The sequence below is a fragment of the Scomber scombrus genome, chromosome 21, assembly GCF_963691925.1.
Source record: "Scomber scombrus chromosome 21, fScoSco1.1, whole genome shotgun sequence".
NCBI lineage: Eukaryota > Metazoa > Chordata > Actinopteri > Scombriformes > Scombridae > Scomber > Scomber scombrus.
Window position 1 is genome coordinate 22,091,886 of NC_084990.1, and position 11,678 is coordinate 22,103,563.

The 11,678-nt window shown below is 38.3% G+C and overlaps 1 protein-coding gene across 1 annotated transcript in view; it reads left to right on the top strand.

Annotated features, from left to right (window-relative positions):
• The window catches only part of nbr1a (NBR1 autophagy cargo receptor a), a 504,698-nt gene that overhangs the window by 52,260 nt on the left and 440,760 nt on the right, over positions 1-11,678 (top strand). The window lies entirely within an intron of this gene.

Here is an 11,678-nt window from a genome sequence, read left to right on the forward strand (position 1 = left end):
TAATTTCCATACTCAGTCTGAGCTTGCATGCCCTGAAGCATCTGCATGTCATTTTCTCCACTGATTTATTCAGGTGTTTCATATAATTTATTTTTTTAATATATGAATTAAACTTGAAAATGTCTCTATGCAAACCTTCTTCTTTCCTTCTATAAAAGTGGCTCACATATGTTTAAGGTAAATTTATCCTTCACACCATCTCTGAACCACCTCGATTCCTGTGATTTACGATGCTGCAGAACAGCACAACATGGCAGACGGCCAGGTTTCTTATCAGCCCTGTAGTGACACCAGCATATTTCAACTTGGTGATAATCTTGACACAGGATCCTCACTCATCATAGAACCTCACACTGGATGCAGGTCACCAATCAGCTGCTCTAGTGGCCTCTTCCATCAGAAGGAGATCATGCAGAGACTTTAAAATGTACTTTCTGTGAACTATATTTCCATGGCCTGGCCTTGTAGTTTCTGTAAAAGTAGCATGAATAGATGCTAATTGGTCACATTTGGCACCCCAATCCGGCTAAACGGGAGCATTAAGTGGTAAATTAAACAGAAATTACATCAGCAGCAGCAGTGACACGCTGATCTACTTCCCTTCAGCCTCATGTCAATATGTCTCGTCGGCTCCATCCAGCTCACTAATAGCACTGCTTTAAAGATAGAAGCGAGCTAATGGACACTGCCCATGAGATGGCTAATCACAGCAATGAACTCAATCACACAGACCGGTTAAAAGGCAAACCTCTGTGGAAGTCCATGTAGTAGATTTGTACAGCTTTGGGCATTTCTGTGATCCTTGTAGTCATAACAACCAGCTTACTTTAGAAACACGCTGATATACTACGGATCTAATAATAAACCTCCGGCATACTTTAGTCTCATGATTGCGAATAATGCCGGGATCAGACTTGACCCAATAGACTCGGGGTGTTGGGGGCAAAAAATGGATGTGACAAATACTCAATTTATTCAGTGTTGAGTGTTCAGTGATGCTTATCCAGACAAAAACATCAATATTCGATAATTCCTCAAAACTCTGGATTATTATTCGTGGCACCAAACAGAGCAGCACTTTTAATTTTGTTGTATTTTTCACAATATAATGACAATAAAGGCACTTTGACTTGGACTTCACTGTTCAATGGCAACTACAGCATGATTAAAGGGGAACTCCACGGATTATATACACATTATATTCAGTAACTTTAAAAAAAAGTGCTTTACAAAAAAAGAGATTATATTAAACCAATGTATGCACCCAGTTTTGAAAAATAAGACGAATCTATGGAGTAAAAAAAGATGATATCTATTGACTGACTGACTTTGATATCTTTGGCCAAATATGAGTCTTACATTGTGTGAGTGCAAGTTCTCTATTGTTTTAAGGTTGGGCAAGTAAAACTAGATTAGTAGGGGGTCCCTGGGCACTGACGCTCATGCCCCCCAAATAACTTTTATTTTATTCCGATTGGTTAACGCTGCTGTCAGGTGGAAACCTTGTAACTCCATATTTTGTTTTGGACATACTAGATTTGCTAGTGACTGTAATGATGATCAACTTCAAGAGAATGAGTCGAGCCCTGTGTCATATTTCTAAAGTAAACTGGGCTGCATCACCCATAGAAAGAAGAATGATATTTTCATTGAACTTTTAACTATTTGATTATCACCCTCAGCATTATAGCAAATGTATCACATCTGTACAGTTTGCCGCTCACCCAAACACCCTTCCTTCTACTGACTTGCAAGACAAAAGACAGGCCACCTTGTCTTGTCTCGACTTACATTCACTAAATCAATGGTCTCCAACCCTGCTCCTGGAGAGCTACTGCCCTGCATGTTTTATGTAGCTCCCCGCTGTAAACACACCTGATTCTAATAATTAACTCGTTATCAAGCGGCTGAAGCTTGTCAAGGGGTTTGATAACAAGCCAATTATTAGAATCAGGTGTGTTAGAGTGGGGAGATACATAAAACATGCATGGCGGTAGCTCTACAGGAGCAGGGTTAGTGACCACTGCACTAAACTGTGCTTACTCTTGGTCAAGTGAAAGCAAGCATTGTCTAATCTGAGTGTAGTCCAGTGGGGAATAAGAGGTCACAGGGTCGCTAGGTCTCCTGGGAGTATGTGTACCAAATTTCATTACAATCTGTCCAGTAGCTGAAAAGACAGTTTTCTAACAAACTCCTAAATAACCCTCGACTGATAAGAAGGTGAATGAATGTATTATATATATCCCATTATAAATCACACTAATCTAAGAGCAGCTGAAGTATATCCTGTGTGGCTTTTAAAAGCAGGTCATGTTGTTGTGGACTTACATGTCTCTTTATATAACTAGATTAGGAGAAAGCTGCTGTTCAATGTGAAAACAATTCCTTCATTGTGATCTAATATGATCTAGCAAGCTTACATAACTGTAACCGCTGGATGGATCGAAGCTTTTCAGCTCTAACGTTACATCGAAAAAGACGAGAATTTTCAATAAAGTCACGCATGAAATCATACACTCACAAACGTTTTTATACACACACACAGACACATCATTTATTTATAAAAATCACACCGGTATGCATTATATATGAACTTTATATCATGGCATTCCTTCCGTGTGGTCAGTGACCGAGGCGCTGTCAGCCTCAGACAAACAGCTCGCCTTGTCTTTATTTCCTCAGACAATTTTCCTGGGGTCATTATTTGATTCAGTCCAAACATAGATTACCTAAGACAACACAGAGTGGCTGTGGCTGTGGTTATCACATTATCACACCGCGGTTGAAATAACATTAAGCCCAATCAGGGTTTCGACAAAGAGGCCATTGTAAGCGAAACACAAACATGCCGGCTGTAAAATCGCATTTTAGAAAATGGGTGAAATCCTTTCCTCAAACATGCCACTCTGCTTATAACACCGAGGTCTGTTTGTGGTTTCAAGCCAGCACAAGTATTTGTCGAAGGAGAATGTTATCGGTTTTTCCCAGATGCCAACGGGTTAAGCACGGAGCAGAGCCCTCTGATCGCTCTAAGCTCGCACAGGGCAGCGTTTAATCGTGGTGAAACATTGATTTTAGTGAATCATGGAACAATTAAAAGTAGGTTATGAAACTAAATCAGGAAGAGAATCCAGCTGTGGTTATAAACTCACAAGAAAGAAAGTTCCTGTATGCTTTACAGGGTATCTGTGTCATATATAGGCTACTAAATAATGCATTAATAAGGAAAGAGGGGTATTGTGGTTGCTCAGCTGTGTTAGAAAAGAGTAAAAATACATTCTGGGTGCATAATTATTGAGAACTGTAACCAAATACACACAACATACTACTGTTCCCTTTAAATCTATTTTCATTGAATGAATAAGAGAGGACAGCTGGTGTATTGTTTAGCTGCATGAGTTCACCATCGGTTGTGTTTGTGAGCAACAACTGCTCAATAAACTGCAAATTATAGAGAATTCAGTGGTTTAAAAAAAACCTACAGCATTACAGTTCTTGTTCTTGTTGTCGGTCGGTCAGTCCGCAACTTTAAAGTCCCCTTCCACTCATAACGTTTTGCTCCTGGTTGCATCACTGACTTACTTCACTTGGATGGTTGAGCGTCACTGTGCAGGAAGGATGTATGTGCACAGTTTGTTTCGGCTTCATCTGCTGAAGAGAGAAGAGATGTTTTTCTTTCTTATCCTTCGTGTCGTCCTTCCGAGTCAAATTGACCCCGTCTGTTTTGACTGTTCCTTCTTTCCTCCCTCCCTCCTTCTCTTTCTTTCTCCCCCCTACCTTCCTCCCTCCCTCCCTCCCTCCCTCCTTCCTGCTTTCCTCCCTCCCTCCCTCCTTCCTTCTTTCCTCCCTCCCTCCTACCTTCCTTCCTTCTTTCCTCCATCTTTCCTCCCTTCCATCTGTCCTTCCTCCCTCCCTCCTTCTCTCTTTCCTCCCTATCTTCTTTCCTTCCTCCATCCCCCTTTCTTCCTTCCTTCCTCCCTTCCTCTTTTCCTTTCTCCCTCCCTTCCTCCCTCCAACAGGAGGGTTAAATCTGAGTTTAGGGCATGTACCTGTGAGCAAGATTTTTGACATCACAACTAAATTGGAAGTCAATCGCAGTTCAGTGTGCAGCTAAACAAGTGTGGTTCAATTCAATTTTATTTATATAGCATCAAATCACATCAAAGTTCATCTCAAGGCACTTTCCATATAGAGCAGTTTATACCGTACTCTTTAATTTAATTAAACTCAAAGCCTCCAGCAGACAGACGCTGAAAGTGAAATTATACCTTCTGTGTCTGTGAGTATGCAAGCTTCCCCTACAGTCTACATGATGTATATTTCATCATTTGTTGAGCCACTAAGCTGTCTTCCTGTAAACGCTGATCCACTGCAAATGTATGGAACGCATCCTCCAAGCAGACTCCAGAAAGTAGTTTAAACTGATCTACTACACATCCATGAAGTCCGCAGCTGTCCACAGCTGTCCATCTGTGTCCACTGGGGAACTGTATCTGTGGCGTGAGAATTAACTTCTCAGTGAAGTCAGAGACATCTTGTATCCAGCGGTTAAACTTTAAAGATGAAAAATTATTTTATATTCATATGTTCTGGACTTTTCAATTTCAATTTCAATTTTTTCATTATCAATTTTTTTGTTGATTATTTTTTTTAATTGATTTGTCATTTGGTCCGTAAAATGTCAGAAAAATGGTGACACCCAATCACCCAAAACCCAAGATGCAACCTACAATGTCAGTTTTTGACCAACAGTCCACAACCCAAAGATATTCAGTTTAAAATCACAGATGACAAAGTAAACCAGACAATATTCACATCTAAGCAGCTGGTATCAGATTATTTTTGCACAAAAAAAAACCAAGAACTGAAACTATAAATTGATTTTCAAAATAGTTGGTGATTACTTTTCTGTTGATTGACTAATCCATTAATCTACTAATCTTTGCAGCTCTACTATCAACTACTATTTATACATTTGGTAATCATCTAAGTCAGTTTGCCAATTCCAGTTTCTCACTTGTGAAGATATTCAGCTTTTTTTCCTCTTCTGTAAGTAAGTTCAGGTTTTGGACTGTTGAATAGACAAAACAAGAAATCTCAACATATCAAATTGAGCATTTTTAAAACTATTTTATAGGCTAAATTAAAAAAAAAACTGGCATACTACTACCCTATAAAAATGATCTGACCGCACAATATACTGTATATGTTGGTTAACATATGGACAGACAGCATCTCAAAGCTCTTTATCTATCTTCTCTATCTCCTGCATTGCTAAGCTTTCGACTCATTTTCTATTTTCTTTATCAGAAGCATAAACCAACTACACTTACCCTTTTCAGTAAGCTGCAGATCTGAATTCTCTCTGTGAACAAGCACAGCTCGAAATATACAAGTCACATCAGAAACGAGCAGACTGCCCAGACTGAAAATGACCTCCCCTGAAAGAAAAACAGCACAGGTCAGGACCTTTTCTCTCAACTGTGAGATTAATGTGGGCACAGAGTGACCACCCAGAAGAGACACACAATGGTCAGCAAGGTCAGTCTCATACACTCCGGCTAACAGGGCAGACAGGCACAGTCACACACAGATTCAATTACATGCACACACATGCACAAATAAATACACGTATCCAAACACTGGAAGGGAGCCGTGCAGCCATCCGAGTAATTTCACAATGAGCACTGTACCTTCCACACTGTGATTGTAGTTTTTTTATCTGATATCTCAAATTCATATATGATCTTTGTACAATCCGAAGGCATCAGCATTTAGATTACACTCCTCTAGTTTAATCAAGATGGCCAGTCAGGCAGATGGTTATATCAATCACACTTCTCAATTGTTTCTTTCCCCCTCCTACAGAAACTTACTATTGTTATACATCCTCCGACATAAGACAAATAACCTTCTACTGACTGGTTACAAAAGCTCCTGGCTGAAGCCGGACCGAGCGGTGGTCACTGCGAATAAAAGAAGCTCAGATTGATTGAGATGCAGTGATTCCGGTATGAAAAGAACTCAGGGCTAAAAGGCACCACGTGCAGATATGCATTACAATAGAGTGAGCATGTAGAGAGGCAGCTCTAAGTGATGAGTACAGCACATGCAGAGACCATCTGGATAAGTCAGCAAAGGGGTGAAGTTGAGTAGAAACCATGCTTCGGGCAAAGTTTTTAGGAATTAAGAGAAAGTAGCTGTGTATTTTCATGCTGTAGATGCTAATAGATACGGAAAATGCTTACACAATTGGGTTATAAATATTATCTTAAAATAACTAGAGCTTCTACTTTACAAGAGCACCAAAAAAAAGCTGGTGGCCAGTGGAAAATGTGGATTTCCTGGCCTGTGATAAGTGTAATTTTATGAGGAGGGATATGGTCTTGGTCATAGTATTTTGAGAGCATGAGGATTTAGAGAGGAAAAACCCTTAATTCATGTTTCACCCACACGTCTTGAAAAAAGCTGCATTGAGAATTACATAGAAATGCAAATGCATATTCACTGAATGTGTATGATGACAATGACAACGACGACGTGCATCCCAATAAAAATGTACAATATGCGTATTAAAAAAGTCTATTCACATGTTGGCAGTGGGCCCATATTCAGTCTGCGCTGCTAGTATATGGAGCTGATGAAGATGCAATTGGAAACGAGTCAGAGCTGCTTTGAGCCCCTCGGGGTGGAAATTTGACAATGATTACATCCAAGCACTTCTTTCTGTATATTTCTTTTAGGTAAAAATGTAGAAAATGTAACTCCCTGCAATCATTTTCACCATGAACCCCTCCCCAATTTACAAATGTACAATTTAAATACATTAGCCAATTCATCCGGCATGCTTGGTATTATGCCGTCACATTGTATATATGTAAATGTACAGGTTTGCAGCTGGTGCTCAGATGTTGTTGCTCTAATCAACCAGTCAGACTCCATGTGGATGTTTAATATTAAGATAACAAAGCTAATATCAGGTGTTAGAGGAGATCATGGTCACAGATAATCGGATTTTGAGGGTGTAGTGTAACTCCACTGCTTGTCACTGATAGCTGATTTGCAGGAGGACTCAGGTGGTGGTCACCCAATTAACTGGCCATGCAGCATCATGATTGCAGAACAAGGGAAAGGGAATCTGTCAATAAAAATGCTACTAAATCAACGTTAAGGGTCGACTCCTCTCAGCCAGATGGGACTCACGGTGTTCCCCATCGTAGGATTCCTCCCATTATTTATATATCCAGAATTTTTATGTGACATTATCGCCATGATGCCTGCTGATGTCCATTCTTTTTTTAAAATTGGCTATAAAAAAGAACTGATTGGGGTTTTTTTTATATTGCAAAATCAAACAGCTGCTGAACAGAAAATGGCAACTTTTAAATCAGTTGCATTTTAGGGTGGATCAATAAAAGCAATACATGTGGTAAAAATGCTGACTATGGTAAATCTACATGAATAGACACCTAAATACTGTGTTTACTGTCCAGTTTTCTGCCTGTGAAGACTTAGTTACTGTTTATCTGCCTCAAGCTTTCCCTTCTGCATGCACAGTATATGTTATCCAGTTGTTAACAATAGTGACACAATACTACTTTAAAATTTATAATAGTTTTTGAATTTCAGATAAAAGAAAATTAAAGGAGGCTTCTCATTTCTAGCGTAAGACTGTTGATTTAGTGGACTTTAATCAGCTCAAGCTAGCAAGTTATTAAGCTTACCTTAGCCAAATGAGTGGGTTGAATAGAGGTTTCCACATGACTCGTTTTAAATGGAGAATCTTGTAAAAAATGATCTTTAACGTGACCATAATGCCTTCATATTGAACATCATGCTAAAAGCCTGGAGCTAAAGTTATATGTTCGAGGGTTAGCATCCTCTCCAGTTGATGATCCGTGTATAAGAGGATGGAAATGAAATGGAAATAAAGTAACATAAATATTATATTGCCATGTAAAGACTAGTTAATCAAATATTAGGAATATTACGAGACAAAAAGAATGTAAGAAAATGTTACTTCATTCTAACATAACCCTGCTTCACTGCTAGCTTACATACTTGTTTGATAAAATGCTTTCAGGATGAAGACTAACAGTTCAGTTTGGCCATATTAACACTACCTCCGGTAATGTTAGTTGGGGTTGCTGCAGTGTTAACTTCCACACAGAGCTGATAATAACATTACCATAAACTCTGATAGCATTCATGACTGGCTTCCTCACAACAAAGTACAGTTGTTAGCAAGTCATGAATGGGGCTTTTTTTTAGTAACCTTACATAATGTAATTAGGTTGTGTTTCTTAAATAGCCAAAGAAATGCTGGGTCAGGTATTGAATGTAGTAAACTAGTTAGCCTAGTCGGGCATGCAATTGCAGCTTATGTTAAGAGCAGAAAAACACACAGTTTAATCCACTGCTTACACTTTTGCTCCTGTGCTTTTGATTTTGGAAAGACGACTAAAGAAACAGACATCACCCTTCAAGCTCTATACTTAGTGTTGCAGCTCCATGCACAACTCTTCATCATTGAGGAAGAGTATGAGTGGATAATTGCTGTTCAGGTGAGGAATTTAAAAAGGTCTCTTGAAATAAACCATGGATGGTGTAAACACACTATCCAGTATAAACAGTTAACAGTACCTCATTACAGCAGACTAAATGCATGTTTTGTATAGAACTGAATCAATGTCACATTCCTTTCATTAACTATCAAATATGTTAAGTGCAGGCAAGTGTTACAGTGAACACACACACACACACACACACACACACACACACACACACACACACACACACACACACACACACACACACACACACACATACACAGGTGTGTGCACAATAGGGAGCTCAAATATTGTTCCACACGATCTGTTGTTGCCATGGTATTTCGCTGCATCTACTTATATTACCATGGAAACACAAAAATTATGACTGGCATGGGGCTTTAAGTGAAGTGGGTCAAAAGCGTCCGAGCCAAGCTGAGTCAGACCGAATTTATTTGTAGCTAATGCCCAGTATCACATAAAATGTCTCAGTGGGTTTTACGGGGCAACGAATGAACGAGCCAATTCAGGCTGTGTAGTAAATTTAATTCATATTCAATTATTCCATTTATTTGGATGATATTCACCTCAAAAAAACTGCTTATTTATTTTATGCTGGTCCTTCATGCAGCCCCTCAGTTCAGCCTCTGACTAATAAAACAGGCTGTTTTAGGTCCTGTCATTTTACGGTCCCCTTCTTGATGAGGTAACCCTTGTTCTGGTTTGCCAGCTCTTTGAAGCTGCCCCTTGGCTTTTCCTGATATTCTAACCCTAACGAATCTCAGTCCTCATGCCTAAACCTTGACATCAAAGGCAACGAGTACTAGCCAATCATAGGCAGAGTATGGTGGTTCATGACTTTGCCATCCTAGGAAAAAGAAGTTAGCTCATATGAGACTTAGAAACAAAGTATAATAGCAGGATTTCACTAAACGAAACTCCAAAATGTGGAAAAACCTTAGCAACAAATACGATGGAGCAGACATTTATGGGGCTGCACAGCTTGAAAAGGTGTTAAATGAAGCGTTCAGAGTAGGTTGAACCCTGGCTTAGCCTAACTTAACCTCTGATTTTGGAACTTTGACCACGTTTAACTTAGATATCCATATAAATCCATATAAATAATAGAAAATCACAAAAAAGCTTAATATGTCCCCTTTAATGATTTATTATCCTCTTCACACATTTTGCATAAAAAACATTTAATGCAAGCGTACACTACATTATAAACCTCTTATTCAAGGTCTCCACCAAGAGGTTACTTGATGAATACAACACAGTATGATCATTAATTATGACTCATTTTACACTTTACATTGTTGTCATTATTGTTTGGTTAAATAGTCTCTGTTCTCACTGTTCTCTGTCTCCTAAAAGTACAGTTTCATATGTTTCTTCTTTTATAAATGTTGGTACTCCTGTGTTGACTTGATAGAAATGTGGCGCCACCTTGTGGTTGTATGTATTACAGGTCAGTATTTTACTATGTTTTTTAATACCCTGATTGATTTAATTGTGAATGTGATGTGAATTGTATAGATTACATTTTTTTTTTCAATACTTCATGATTTTACATATCTTATGAACTCTAAAATGTCTTCCAAACAAAAAGATGCTAAATGTATAACTATACTTATATTGTTGAAAACATTTAGAATACACTTCATTTTATTTAATTTATTCATTTTATCTTATATATCTCAATTAAAGCATTTTTCCTCTTCTTCCTCTCATTGCCATTCTTTTTGTCTTCTGCATGTGTCTTTCACACAACTTTATTGTAATTTCAATTTTCAATGTCTAACTTTTGGCTTTTGGCTTTGATTGTGATGAAATTGAATTTATTTTGCTCAATAAATTCAACAAAAAAAAATACAATGAAAAAAGCAACAATGAACCACATCCAATACAGATCTGTTTGTTCTACCATCTACCATGTAAAATATGCTAAAGCTCATCACACTGTGTCCTCAAAAGCATCTACATTACTGCAGTTTCATCCTCAGTCTAAATCCTGGACTCACACATTATTCACACAGTTTTTCATCAATGTGACAACACACAATTAAAGGCTAAAAATAGTCTCCAGTAACATCATCTCAATTAGGCTCAATGAATAGTGCAGTAAAAAGGCCTCTACTGACCCCTAGAGGCGGGAAGAGTCAATGCATCTATCAGGACGTGTGAAACGTGTGCACGACTTAAAATAGCTGGAAATCACTCACTGAAGCAGCACCACAATGAAGTCAAATGCAAGAATATTTATGCTCCAAATTGTATTCACCAAGTGTGTTTATTAATTATGTGTGTTTATATCAGCTGTTAAAGCTTAACTGTTACAAGATTTCCCCATTCTAGTTCATTTCTCCTCCACGCAAATGTGTATTTTTGCACTGGGAGAGCTTTTTGTTGTTGTTGTTTTTAATCTTACGAGCAGCACTTGAAGGCAGCATGTTGTCCTCCCTTGCAGGCATGTGTCACTCCTGTCCTCCTCCTCCTGTCCTCCTCCTCTCGGTCCAGCTCCCGTCTGACCGCCGGTGGGGTGTGTCTGCTTGTGATAGTGATGGAGACACCGAGCTGAGTCAAGCTGGACGCAAACAGCCACAATAACACCGGAAATGCATAAATGTGGCATTAAAATTAAAGTTAGATAACACATGTTGCTGTCTTTTCTCTTTTCAAATAACCAATTAGAACTGGTGAGTACAAAATGCATGTTTACGTTTAAAGGCATAGCAGTGTATGTGGTACTATACTCCTGATTTAAAGTTAATTAAAAAAAGTAATTAATCATAACAATGGTACTGCTTTGATCTAAAATGGGACAAGTTGATAATTTAATAAGTTTTAAATATATGAACAATTAGAAGACTAGTCTCTCCAGTCATGTTTGAGTGTCTAATCATGTTTGTGTTTGTCTTAGTTGTGGTAAATTGTGGTTTATGATCCATTGGTAATAATGAAAATACAATTTCATTTATACACATATGCGATAACATACTAAATTATAAAGATGTTGTATCATTTGGATTAACATACATTTTTAAATTATGGGAAAAGGTTGGAAAGGGTTGTTAGTAACTTCATTTGCATGCTATTTCACCGGCTAAGATAAGAGATAAGACATAA